Source organism: Tenrec ecaudatus, chromosome 4, assembly GCF_050624435.1.
Source record: "Tenrec ecaudatus isolate mTenEca1 chromosome 4, mTenEca1.hap1, whole genome shotgun sequence".
Taxonomy (NCBI): Eukaryota; Metazoa; Chordata; class Mammalia; order Afrosoricida; family Tenrecidae; genus Tenrec; species Tenrec ecaudatus.
This window is the reverse complement of record NC_134533.1, coordinates 145,537,191-145,550,550: the sequence shown is the minus strand read 5'-3', so window position 1 is coordinate 145,550,550 and position 13,360 is coordinate 145,537,191. Positions and strand designations below refer to the sequence as shown.

The 13,360-nt window shown below is 42.6% G+C and overlaps 1 non-coding gene across 1 annotated transcript; it reads right to left on the bottom strand.

The window, feature by feature from the left end:
• Window positions 1–487: 487 nt before the first annotated feature.
• LOC142447783 (small nucleolar RNA SNORA47) lies at window positions 488–625 on the bottom strand. The gene has a single exon (XR_012784433.1). It is a non-coding gene; the product is annotated as a small nucleolar RNA SNORA47 (small nucleolar RNA).
• Between the last annotated feature and the right edge of the window lie 12,735 nt (window positions 626–13,360).

Here is a 13,360-nt window from a genome sequence, read left to right as displayed (position 1 = left end):
TGAATGCAGGAAGATCACAGGCTAGGGGATGTAAAGTCTTATGGATTCTGTGGTGGTGGTAGCATCTTAGTGCTGGCGTGGGTCTCCACGTGGCTCCCCAAGGTCCAGGGCTCTGGCCACATCTGTGTAACTCCATCTGGCTTGTCAACAGGAATGTCTCACAGAGGGCATATGCCTGGCCTACAGTGAGCTATTTATTTCCTTCATACCTGAAAAGCAGGTTATCAAGCTGTGACCTCAATCACAGGCTAAACTCTACCCCATTCACTCTTAATATTCTCAAGTTGACACCAGATTGTATAGCTACCACACTGTTATTAATCTTTTAGTTTCATTATGGTCTGTCATAATTTCCCATGTTTCATCCTGGATATTTCTGTCTGCTCTTTCCTATCTTTGGTTAGGTTGCCAATAGTTTGTTGATTCTGTTAATCCTTTTGAAGAACAAGCTTTTCATTTATTTATTATTATTATTATTATTATTTTAACAGTGTCGGCCAGCAGGGCATTGCCCCTCTGAAGGTGGCAGAGAGGCATCCTCTGCCCTGGCAACCCTTCACTTTCGGAGGCCTTAACCAGTGGAGGGCAGCATGGTACAGAGCTGCCTCACCTTCTCAGTCCTCCAGAACCAGCTTTTTACTGTGTTGATGTTTTTGCATTCTTTTCTTGTTTTCCTACTCATTTACCTCCACGCTGATTTTTATTATTTCTTTTCTTTTGCTTTAGAAGGCTTATTCTATTGACTGTTATAATTGCTGGAGGTTTTGTAATTTGTGGAGGTTTTAGATTATTGACCACAATTCTCTGCCTTTTTCCTATGTGTATTTTTTGCTTTTGGTATGTTGTATTTTCATTCTTATAAGTTTCTAGAAACTCCCTAATTTCGTCTCTAATTTGGGCCAGTATCCACTCATTTTGCAGAACAAAGTTGTACACCTTCCATATATTTTCCCCTTGTATTTTTTTACTCTTTCTTTTATTGATTTCCATCTTTATGGCGAAGTGGTCAGAGAAGGAAGTCAGAGTGACTTCTATATGTTTGAATTTATTCAAGGTTGACTTGTGTCCCTGTATCTATTTTAGCATACGTGCCATGTGGACTTGAAAAAAAAAAGTGATTATTTTTGCATTTGGGTAAAGAGCTCTAACTATATCTCTCAGGCCGATTTGCCTAATTTTAGAGTTTAGATCTGTGGCCTTCTTCTTCAGCTTCTTTCCCACTAATCTATCTTTCCCTGAGAGTGGTGTATTGAAGTCAACTACTATTATTGTTATACTTATGATTTCTCTTTTCATCTTTTGAATGATCTGATTGATGATTTCATGGATTTCTAGTTGTGGGCTGATATATTTATTATGCTCACTGGCTCTTGATCTACTGATTCCTTAAGCACTATATAGTGCCCATCCTTATCTTTTCTTATCCCATGCACCTTGAAATTCATTTTGTCAGAGATTAGTATTGCAACCCCTGCTTTTTATAAATTGCCATTTGCTTGATGTGGTTTTTGTCAGCCTTTAAATCTCAACCTATTTTTGTCTGAGAGTTTAATATGTGTCTCTTGCAGACAACAGCTTGATGGCTTTGTTTCCCAGTCCAGTCTTCTAGCCTTTATGTTTTAATGGGTGAATTCAGACCATTGATATTCAGAGTTATTACATCCATCTGTGGATTCTTGTCCTCTCATACCTTTTGTGTTAGCTATTTTCCTACCACCCTCCTTAGCAGTGTGTTGTGTATGTAGGGTGAGGGGTGGAGATTCATACTTGCCTCTTTTCATTGTTGGTTCAATGTCTTCTTAGGGGTTGTTTTCAGTGTATTGACTTCTGGGTAGTGTTGCACTTTGTGGTGGTCTCATGTTTGTGCTGTTTGTGCTCTGTGAATGTTGGTCTTCTGCCAAAGTAAGTTGGCGAGAATATTTTGTAGTACTGGGTTTCTTTCAATGTAATCTCTGAATTTTCCCTTGTCTGGGAAAACTATTACCTCTTGGGGTGTCATTCTCTTTCAATTTTTGGAAGATGCTACTCCATGCTCTCCATTCTTTATAGCATCTGCTGATAAGTCTGAGCATATTCCTATCTGAGTACACTTTTAGGTGAATGTCTTTTAGCTCTGCCTAGTCAGTCTTATTTTGTCCTTTTCCTCAAAGTTGAATAATTTGACTACTAAGTGCCTTGGTGAATTTTTCCTGGTACAATTGGTGTCCTCTCTGCTTCCTGAATGATTGCCTGAATCTCATTCATTAAATTAGGCAAGATTTCTTCCAGGAATTCCCTCGTTATTTTGGCTGTTGATTTCTTCATTATGTTTTATTCTGGTATCCCAATTATTCGAATGATGTTAATCTTCATAGCATCACCCATTGGTCTCAGGCTTTCTTCAACCTCTGTTATAGTATTGTTTGCTTGCCTTTCCCATGTTTTGAAATCTGCTTGACTATCTTTGAGATTGCTGATATGGTTCTCTACTTGTAGACTTTTGGTGTAGACAACAGCTGCATCAGTTGGGGGGCTGGCAGTGGTGCAAAGTAGCTGTGTTAGTCTGGGTACTTTAGAGAAACAAATCTTTTTCCACCCCTTGCCAATCTGGCACCTGTACATAATTCTTTAGCTTCACAATTGCAATTAATTAACACCTACACCTTAACCCTATAATCCTGTGAATTTTCCCCCCACCTATGAAAGTTTGTAAGCCAACCACTTCATACCTTTATCTCCCCTAATTTTGGGTATCCAATTTATATACTATTGACTTACATCAACCCAGTTCTCTGAGAAGACAATCATATTTTTCGATATGCAGAGTCTTCATGCCAGTTGGAGCCTTGTGAAGTCTGCATCCATAAGCAAAGTCAAATCCGGACAGGCCATCCATAAAGTCAGCAACAATATGCACCAGTTCACAGGCTCAAAAATCTCCAGCTGGTTGGGTTCTGGTCACCTCAATGTGGGCTGCCCTACTCAGCCTCCATAGGGTACCCATTGGTCACCTTGCCTTTAGACCATGGGCTCTCACCAATACTCCACAAGTTTAGCTCTCTCATGCTTGGTCATGAACCTTAGACCAGTCAACCCACTCTCATCTTCTCCTCTTTTTCCTGTAAACCAAGTCCACAGGTGTCAGTGGCCAAACTCGACCTGTCTCTTTATTGCTGCATTTCTCCAACTTCCACTCAACAAGCAGATCCAGGTGGTTTGCAAGCATTTCAGCCTGCTCTCGGGCTCCCTTTAACATTCAGTCTGAGAGAGGTGTTTTCTTTAGAGGTATGTCCTAAACCCATCTAAAGGCCAAATTTTAATGGCTGAAGCAAGTGGACTTGCAAACTTTCTATTTTCCTACTTCCCATAATTTCCCAGAAAAACAACTGAGTAAATAGTGTGGCTTTATTTCTAGTCAAAGAAGAAAAACTTCCATGAGGGAGAGGTCAAACAAACATCTACTCTCTATTTTAAGATTTGTTTCTCCAGTATCCCACTCCTGGTACCATACTGTGTTAATCTGGGTACTTTAGAGAAACAAATCCACCGAAACTCATGTATAAGAGAGAGTTTTATATAAAGGTTAAGTGAGCATCATGAAAACATCCCAACCTGGTGCTTCCCAAGTCCACAAGTCCAACATTAACCCATCAACCCATATGTCCAACACTAATCCAGAGAGTCCGCCTCCATCTCACAAAGCAGACACAATAATGCTGACTGCAGGAGGAAAGCCGAGTCAGTGAATGTATAAGCATCTCAGTGTTGGCAGGGGTCTCCACACAGCTTCAGCACCCAGGGCTGCATCGGGGTAGGTCCATGCTGCTTCTCCTTGGGGATGTCTTGTAGGAAGTCAGCCTTGCAAGCTGAAGCGGGAACTGCTAAGGTAGCTGCACCCTGGTCTGACCATCACAAAGCAAGAGACCTGAGAACTCAAAAGGTGAGGCTCACACCGCCATTTATCCACCTGCCTTTCAATTAATCCCACATGTGTTTATCGACCAGGTTGGCACAATAAACTAACTAACTCAGTATCAGATGGTGGCTGGGTGCTCTAGGCAGTAGGTAAGCCATGGGGCTAGGTTGGGTGTGACCAGTGGGGTAGCTGCATGTCCAGGGAAGGGGAACCATGGGGCCAGGAGGGGCCACAGCAACAAGAAAGGTGTGTGTATTGGGGGGCGGTGTAGGCTGGCAGTCTCTTCTAATCTTAAACAAATAAAATAAATTTGTTCAAAAGATTCTTTCTATTTTCTTCATCAAGAAGCTTCTTGAATAGGCTTTATTCTTTTTTCTTCTAATTCCCTTTTCAGCCTCTTGCCAATTATCTGCTACCTTCTCAAGGGCTTCACAGCCTTACACGATTGAGTTTCCTTCCCCTTTCAGACTTCCTACTCTCCAGCCTTTCAGCTGGCCACTCCTACTTTGGAGTTGTCTCTTCCCTTGTTCTTGTCCTCCATCTCTTACTCCTCCTATTCAGGCTTTATCATGGTATCTTTTCATTCAGTTGAGCTATTTGGGTATTAATCTCAGTCCAGTACTTAAGCATTCAAGAGAGAGTTAATTCCTTTATTTTCTATCAATCAAATCCTTTCCAACTTCAAGCTCCTGTCCAGTTGGCTCGGTGGTAAAGTCAGTATAATTCACTTCCCTAGTCTACTCCTTCCCCTAAAGAGTTGTGTCATGCTCTAAGGAAGGGCACGGGGCTAAGGTTTAGGGAAGCCCTCTCTGGTGTTTGGACATTGGCCCTCCGTTGCTGCAGGCCCCATGGCTCACTTTCACTTCCCTGACCAAGCTTGCACAGGGAACTTCTTGGACAGCCTGACAGTGCCGGTCCTATAGGCTTCCCAGTCTGAGGTTGTGCCGACTCTTGGTAGAGAAGTGCCCTGTTGTGCTGCTTCAGGGTGTAGATCCTGCCCAGAGAACTCTCTCATCACTCACTGAGGAATCACTCCTGTCTTTACTGCTTTTGTCTTCCTCATAAACCTACAGAGCCTCACATCTGAGCACAGACCCTGCAACCTTCCTGGATCAGGGAAGAAAAAAGTAAGCACGGGGAGGAGAAATGCACCAGTATCTCATAAAATTACTTTGCCATCCTAATTCTCAAAGGTGTTTTCCAGAAGTGGGGGTAGACATGGGATGATTGGGAGTGTGTCGATAATAGATTTAGCTCTAACTGTACTGTTTCATATCTTTTATCCCAGCATAGCAAATATGACCAAATATATTCATGATGATGGGAATATGAGATTGTGTTATATTTTTCTTTGCTCTCGATTGCATTTTTAATGTCTCAAAATGAATAACAAATTTTTAAATCTCCAATAAAAATTTATCTTCCAAATAGGCATTTCCAATTTATGTCCCTAGACAATCTTCCCTGATGATCTCACCTATTTTCATGGTTTTCCCTTTCCTCCCAGTACAGGTGATTCTGAAATCTATCTCCCTGCCTCCAAACCATCGCCCACATGTCAGAATGTCATATCCAAGTGGTCCCTGAACTTCTACATTTGCATATCCGACAGGCAGTTCATGCTTAACTGGCCACCCTTGGCACAGAGCCCTTGCACCTCCCCCATCCAATCCATGATCACACTCAGCTTGACCTTTAAAATCTCTCGTCAGTCTTCTTCTCCCCATATTTTCTGCAACCCCCAATCTAAGCCATCCTCACCCCTCATCTGTAATTCTGATGCCATTTCTCTGTATCTCCCTACTTCTTCTAAGGTGTGTTCCACACACGACCAGTGCACTTTCTAACTTCCATACCAAGCGGTGTCACTCTCAGGCTAAAGCGTACCTTTAGACTAGTGTCCGCACTCCATCACCTAACCTAGAAGTCTTCATGTGGTCTGAACTCTGTGACCACTTTGCTTGCTTGTTCAACATTTTCTACACTTCAGCTTCATTCAGTTCCTTAAGCTCCTCCAGCATGCTGAGCTCCTTCCCACCATCAGGTTTTCCCAAACATTATTATTATTATCTGAACAACCACCCAAACTCTTCCTATCTTCCCAAACAACTAAAATTCCTTCTCCTCTTCGTGATGTCTCAGAACTGCTCGTCTAAGTGTGGTCGGCCTAGAATGAACATTCCTTAATGCCTCTAAGTTGCCTCTGAGAGCCTGGGAACCCATCTAGGTGTATGCACCCACTGGCTCCTTATGCCTCCGCCACATTAGCCTACTTTCTGAACCTCAGACTCTCAAGTTCTTTCCCTGTTTAAAGGATTTGCTTATGTTGCTCCTTTATGGGGACTGTCCTTTCCCCCCACACCTCATTTGGGTAACCTCCTCTTGCGTTTCAGTCAAAGTGTGAACACACAGAGGGCACTCCCCTGAGTCCTTCCCCCAAAATGGGCCCTTTGTCTTCTCAAGAGGTTTATTACAACTTCAAGTGATATTTTGTATTTGTGTGATTCACAGTGAAGATCTTCCTTCTCCTTTTCATAGGGGAGAGGCCAGATCAATTGGATGATAAATGATACATGAACATGATAAATGATACATGAACAAAGAAGTGAATGAGCAAATTAATGTTTTGGCCTCATCCCATCTTACCCTCCCCTCCTTTCACCAATCATACCCACACCTTCACTTGTATTACCTACTTCAATGACACCTGAAAACACACCATCTTTTAGGTACAACATCGTAATAGCACCTTTGATTTCTTGTTCCTCTTTCTTCTTTGTAGTCAAAATAAGCCAAGTCTATTTCTGAATAGATCTAATGTCCCCTCTTTTGAAGTGCCAGGATGAAGCACCAGTTAGTCTCACCTCTATAATTAGAATTGATTGATAATTACTCCCCCCTCCCCCAATTGACTCCAGTCTGTTCTTTTCAGAATTATCTTTCTGTAGTTTAGATACACTTCTTCCTCAAAATAATCTACCCTTTCACACAAATAACATCTGAATGGAGCATGATGCAGCAATTAGAAGCAGCAGATTAGATTTAAACATAACATGTGTGGATCTCCAAAACATAGTGTTTAGTGAGAAGAGTAAAAGACAGAATGAGATGCTATAATACTGTACCATTTACATACATTAAAATGCATGCAAAACAGTAAATATTTTTATGAAAATACACACACACAGAAATACCCACGCATCAAATGCAATAATGCAGCAGTCAATTGGAGTGGGGGACTAGGAAAAACCATATGGGATATAAAAACCAAATAAAATAAGAAAAAGATTTGGTATCACCAATGATGATAAATGGGCATTGAACTGATGAGGAGGATAAACTACCTAGTGCACAAGGATCCCCAAAGGCAAGCAATCACAACAGGGGGAACTCGATTCATTTTTGTATTCCTCTTCATCATGCTTAGGATATTTCCTTGCACATGGCTGGAGAATCCATAGACATGCAAAACATGCATTTGTTTTAATCAGGCAAGCTCTATGACTTGCCTCAGGCTAAGAAAATAAACCACCCATATCTCATCTTGCTCAATTGGAAGCAGAAACTCTCAGGTGTGGGTCTCTCTACCTGATCATTTCATTCTCATCATCACATCACCCAAGCACAGTGATTCTCTTAACAACATAAGCACTCACAGCTTTTGTTTGAAAAAAGAAATATCAGATGACGTTACAAAGTAACTTTAAGCTTTTACCATACATAAACTACATTGAAGGCACTGTGGTAGTTACATAATCTTGTATCAACTTGAGGATATTAAGGGTGAAATCTAGTGTGTCCATCAGGTCACAGCCTGATGACACCTCCTTGTGGGCATGGCCTTTTCATGAGGATTCTTGGAACGTCTCTCTCTCCGCCTTCTATTCCTGTTGACTAGCCATGCTGAGGTTTGCTGAGCCCTGCAAGTCTTTCTCTCTGTTTTACCTTTATGTTGATGAGACACACTCTGAGTTCTGGAGGAGCCATGTGGAGACCTGTGTCAGCACTGAGATAGTTCCACCACCACTGGATCCACAAGACTTTCATCCACCAGCCTATGATCTTCCGGCATTCAGCATCATTGCATGTGTTACATGAATCTTAAGAGAAATTTATGGATTAATATTGGATATATGGGCTAATATTGGACTTATGGGCATGATCTGGACTAGGATGTTTTCTCAATGTACGATTTATCTTTGATATAAAGTTCTCTCTTCCACACATGAGTGTCTCTGGACTTGTTTATGTAGTCAACTCAGGCTATAGTCCCCAATAATGTAGAGTCACATATTTCTGTGGAACTAGAAATTGTATCTTTTATCTTTTTTGGTTTCCCATGTCCAAGCTTCTACATGCTAGAAATTATGGAATCCAAAATGAAAGTGCACCGATTGACGATACACGGTCATGGAGAACAGCTTTGATGGCTGAATCCAGGTTTCAAGGAGACGCCATAAACACGGACTGGCCTAATGATCCCAATTTGTTTTCTCGCAGCCAGCACAGAATTGTGAAGGATACAGAGTTGTTCATGAAATCCTAATTCCACATGGGACTATGATATGCTAAGAACACTCACTGCCTAGGATGAGCATGCAATGTTTTCATAAACTTTATTTTAAATTTACAAACAAAATCTACACTTGTAGGAAAGCTGAGCCTCTCACAGCCCGTGAATCTGGCTAATGAAAGTGTTAATGGTTTCAGAAGATGTTGTAAAATAAATACTCATAAAAGTTTGCACAGTACGCCATTATATGACCCCATAAAATCCACAAGGCAATTACCAAGTTATGAGCTCCCTGTCCACCTCCCCAGGCACCACGGTTAGCACAAGTACAGGTGATGCGATAACCTGGCAACGGGGGCGGGGGGAATGGTCGAGCAGCACCCAGCCCTGACCTAGAGGAGACCAGAGACCTCCCCCAACCCTCTAGGAAAGGGGCATCTGATGCTCAGCCCAAAGCCTTCTGTTAGTGCTCATTTCTCTGTGCTTCACATGGGAGGAGAATGTCAGTACATTAAAACTTGATTCCTGTTCTCTTGCTCAGGGCCCAGTGACTTCATGCAGGTCCTCTAGCCCCAGTGTCATAGGCAACATTCATTCAGTGCTCGAAGCATACTGGGTAGGTGCTTACTTATGGAACCCTCACAGCACGCATATGAACTATGAAGTATCTCTATTCCCAGTTCACAGATGATGAATCTGATTCCTGAGCCTTAGTGCTTAAGGACTGAATCATTGACTGATAACAGAGTGCCCCCCTCCTACTTGGCGATGAATCAAGTGCAGGAGCACAGTGCTGGACATATAGTTCATGCTCAGAAAGTGCTCTCTCTGCCTGCACCTCTGCCAGCAGGCTTCCCGAGAGAAAGGCATACCTATTCCACAATACCGCAGTCCTAGAGCACAAGCAGGTGTATGTGGAAACTGAGGCACAAAGACGACAAGTGGTGACCACAGAGCTGCCTGTTGGATGTTAATCACTGTGCTCAGCCCCCGTCTCGCTCAACATTTTTCATCTGCCTTTGCTCGCTCACAGCCCCCCTGCAATAACTCCCGGGAATTTTTTGCATGGCGACAGTCAGTCCTCAGGGAAGTGTCCCACTTGGGCATTTTCCTCAGCAGGTGGAGGTCAGTCAGTATAGCAGTAGCTACAAGCATGATCCTACACTGGTTCCGTTCTATGCATCTCAGAAAACAGTTTTGGATCAATGGGCTATTGCCTCAAAAAAACCTTATTAAATTATTAGAATGATATTAGGGAAAACAGGCTAGTGATTTAATAGAATGATTTATGCTTTTTATTTTCTAGAATGATTTATTCATGTTTCCCCATGAATAAATTCCGGGTGTATGTGGCGGCAGCAATGGCGTAGAAGTGATGGCATGTCAACAACAGTGCAGTCTATCAAGGAGCTCAGGATGCTGATTTGTCCTTTTCCTCATGAAATTACGTTTGATCACTGGGCTTCGGGGTGTCTGCCAGCTTTTCTCACTGTAAAGGTTTTCTTTCCACAGGTAATTGAGTGGATGTATTTTGAGACTATATATAAATTTCCCCCCTTGTAATTCTTTCAGTCATCCCATTAGCATCCATTGACGGCTCTTATTTAAAACAATTATTACTGTAGTAGAGTAAGTCGGTAAGTAGAAAGAAAGGAAGGGGAGGGAGGGAAATGGGCAAGGGAAAGGCCTAGTGAAACATTAATATTTTGGAAATCTGGTGAAGGCGATATAGACATTATTTGTATTTTTATAAGCCTGCATTTTTTAAATAAGTGGTGGAGTGTTTTTGCTTTGTTTTTAAAGGATATTGAGCAGATCACAGAACTGACGGGGGAACTAAGATACCTGATATGGAATTACAAGCTAGATGCAGTGTTCAAATGTGCTCAAATTCCAATGCTTAACAGACCACTCAGGACCAACTGCACCCTAGACCCTCCCCACCCCATTCTGCTTCCTCGTGGTCCATACTTTTCAGTCACCAGGGTGTTTCAAGGCTGAAGATGCTGTGAGCAGTAGAATCTCTGCCATGAGCTGCAGGGAGGCCAGAAAATGATGCCCTGCCATTATGGAGCTCAGCACACAGGAAGTCATGAGCATCAGACAGTTTAGTTTAGTGAGTGACCAAAAAGGATGGAAGAAATGTGTTAACATTCATGTCATCCAACCTTTCCTGGGTGCTCTTGGTGCTTGGCAATCAATCCTCTTATACTTCTCCTGTTAAACGTCTGTCACATTGAGCTCAGAGGTTATTTATGCCCCCCCCCCACTCCTCCACTATCAAGAAACCATCTTTGACCTTGCCACTGACCTCTGAATCAAGAGAAGCTTTCCCCGCTGAGAGTGCCAAGCTGCTCCTGTGTATGGAAGGTCAGACTGGTGTGATTCCAAAGCCGCATCCATTACTTAGTGACTGGGACATCAGGGACGTTACTCACTGTCTCTGAGCCTCAGTTCCTAGCTGTCAAATGTGGCGAATGGCACCACCTTTCAGGGCATTGTTTAAAGTAAAGCAGCGTGGACAGAGTGCAAAGTCAAGTGTCTGGTAGGTAGCAATTGCTCAGCGAAGTTCCTTACTTTAACTTAGCCTTTTGTAGGGGACCTTGGGATACCTAGACTTGATTACCTTACTTGATGGAAACGTGTTTGAGCTGTCAGCTCTCAGTGGGAATTGTCCTTGACTTAAGGGGAAAGTTACCTTACCTGAGCCATGCTTCTTCCTGGAGTAGCTAGTATTAGTGCAAAAGTAGAAAGGCCCAGCTCCCTCGTTACAATCAAGACAATTCTGAAGGGCCATCCCAGCTCCTAAATGAGACTTCATCAGCCCCAATGAGACTTCATCATCATCCAACTGATCTTTCTGCCTGACGTTGATTCCTTCTCTTTTCCTTGTACGTGTGGATCCTGGTACGCGCGGTGTCCCATCCTGCATCCCACGCTATTATCATGTTTGTTTTATTTAAGCCCATTGTGGCGGCCACCATATTAATTCATCTCATCATGGGCTTTCTTCTTGTTCTTTGCTATTGTTATTCTTTGAGGCACCATCTGGGTAAAGTGCATTTTGTCTCAACATTAAACGTTTTTAAGACTTTGTGACTGGAAACTCTACTGTGGAGAATTGCTTTTCCCAGGCATGGACAAGATTAGATAAGGTGGGAAATAGTAACACACACACACACACACACACACACACATATCCAATCACATATGCAGGAGACCGGGTTTCACCAATCATACATACCATCTCCTACTATCACTCTTACCAAAAGCTCTCTCACTGCACACTGGATATTGCCTTTAATTTCATAGGGATCTTACAGTGTGTGCTCACCCCACTGTCCCTGGCTTTATTGATGGATTCTACTCTATCCTCCCAGACCCATCCAGGAAGTTTTTCTTTGATGTCTACATGAAAAGTATCTACTCCTTCCTGTCTTCCACTAGGCCCTCCCCTGGTCTTGTCTGTGTGCTGCCTGCTGAGTTGGTGTGCCAGTCATTTGCCAAGTTTCCCTTGGGTCCATTCCAGGCTGTTTCCTCTGTCCTCCAGAGAGATGGCACTACAAACCACATTTCCAGGCACATGAGTCCATGGCTCCCTCTTAGAGTCGGGGAGGGGGGGGTGAAGTTCAGAGGAGTTCTTCCTCCTCATTCTGCTTTGGATGAAGGCGGTCCCTTCTTCAACTTCTCATCCGACCACCCAGTCCAGCTCCTGGCTCCAAGAACTCCGTGTTCTCTATCCTCTCTCTCTAGTCTTGGATGCTGATGGTATTTGGCCCTAGCTAATCACTAAGTTACCTCTATTCCTGTTCTAATTTCTTTTAGCCCCACGGTTACTATTTTATTATATATATATAATATAATATAATATATATATAAAGCTCTCAAGTTTGGATTCTATGTTCTTGGTCAATCTCAAACTCATTCGCAGCCATCGAGTCGAGGCCAACTCATTGTGACTCTGCAGGGCAGACTGTGAGTTACGGATATTTTTCTCTATTGGTCTTACCCTTTCCCCCCAAATTGGGATGATTCCTTAAGCAGGGACTGAGACAGGGCATGACAGCCAGCAAAGCCAGATGTCTCTGCTCTTGCTATTGGTAACAAGGTCCATGGCAAAACTTGAAAATGTGAAAAGGACCAGAAGTGTGATTCTTTAAAACAATGAATCCCTTGGGTGAGCCATGCTGCCTCATCTTCACACTCTCCAGCATCATTTAGGAAAAAAATCCCCAAATTAGTTGCCATCATATGTACATATACAAAATCAGCTGCCAGCTTAGCTAATCTTCCCCGCGACAGAGAAAATCTATCCTCCACAGTAAGGTCTCCTGACACAAGAGCTTAGAAACTTTTAATGTTGAGACAAAATGTGCTTTACCCAGCTGATGCCTCAAAGAATTATCTGCAGATCTTTCTCATGTTTTGAAGATAAACACAAATGGTAGAGCTGTTTGTAAATATTTTGAACAGATGCTAAGTCTTTAATTATTTTTTGCATTAAGAATTGACAACAATCGATATTCCCCACTGATGAGCTTCAAACACTGTATGTGGGTATGCAGGTATATATTCTTTTTCATAGCAATTATTGCTTCAAGATGACTGGGAAAATTGCTCTGCGGTTTAAAAGCTTATTTGCAGCCAGACCCAGGGGACTGTGGAGAGTAATGCCTACAGTATCATCCACCTTATTTAAAATTTGCAATAGGAAACACAATTCAATCTCACGCATTTCTAAAGGCCAATGGGAAATAGATTGGGCAGTGCAGTCCGGAAATGCAAATGCAATGCTAACCTTCATCCCAGACCCATCTGCCTGGGTCTTATTTCCTTTTTCCTTCCCCAAGGCCAGCACTGCTGACTCAGTAGTGCATTAAACACCAATGTGTGGGTTCGGCCCTGACTAGTCATTAATCAATGTGCAGCCACCGAGGCAGCCACTGCAACAT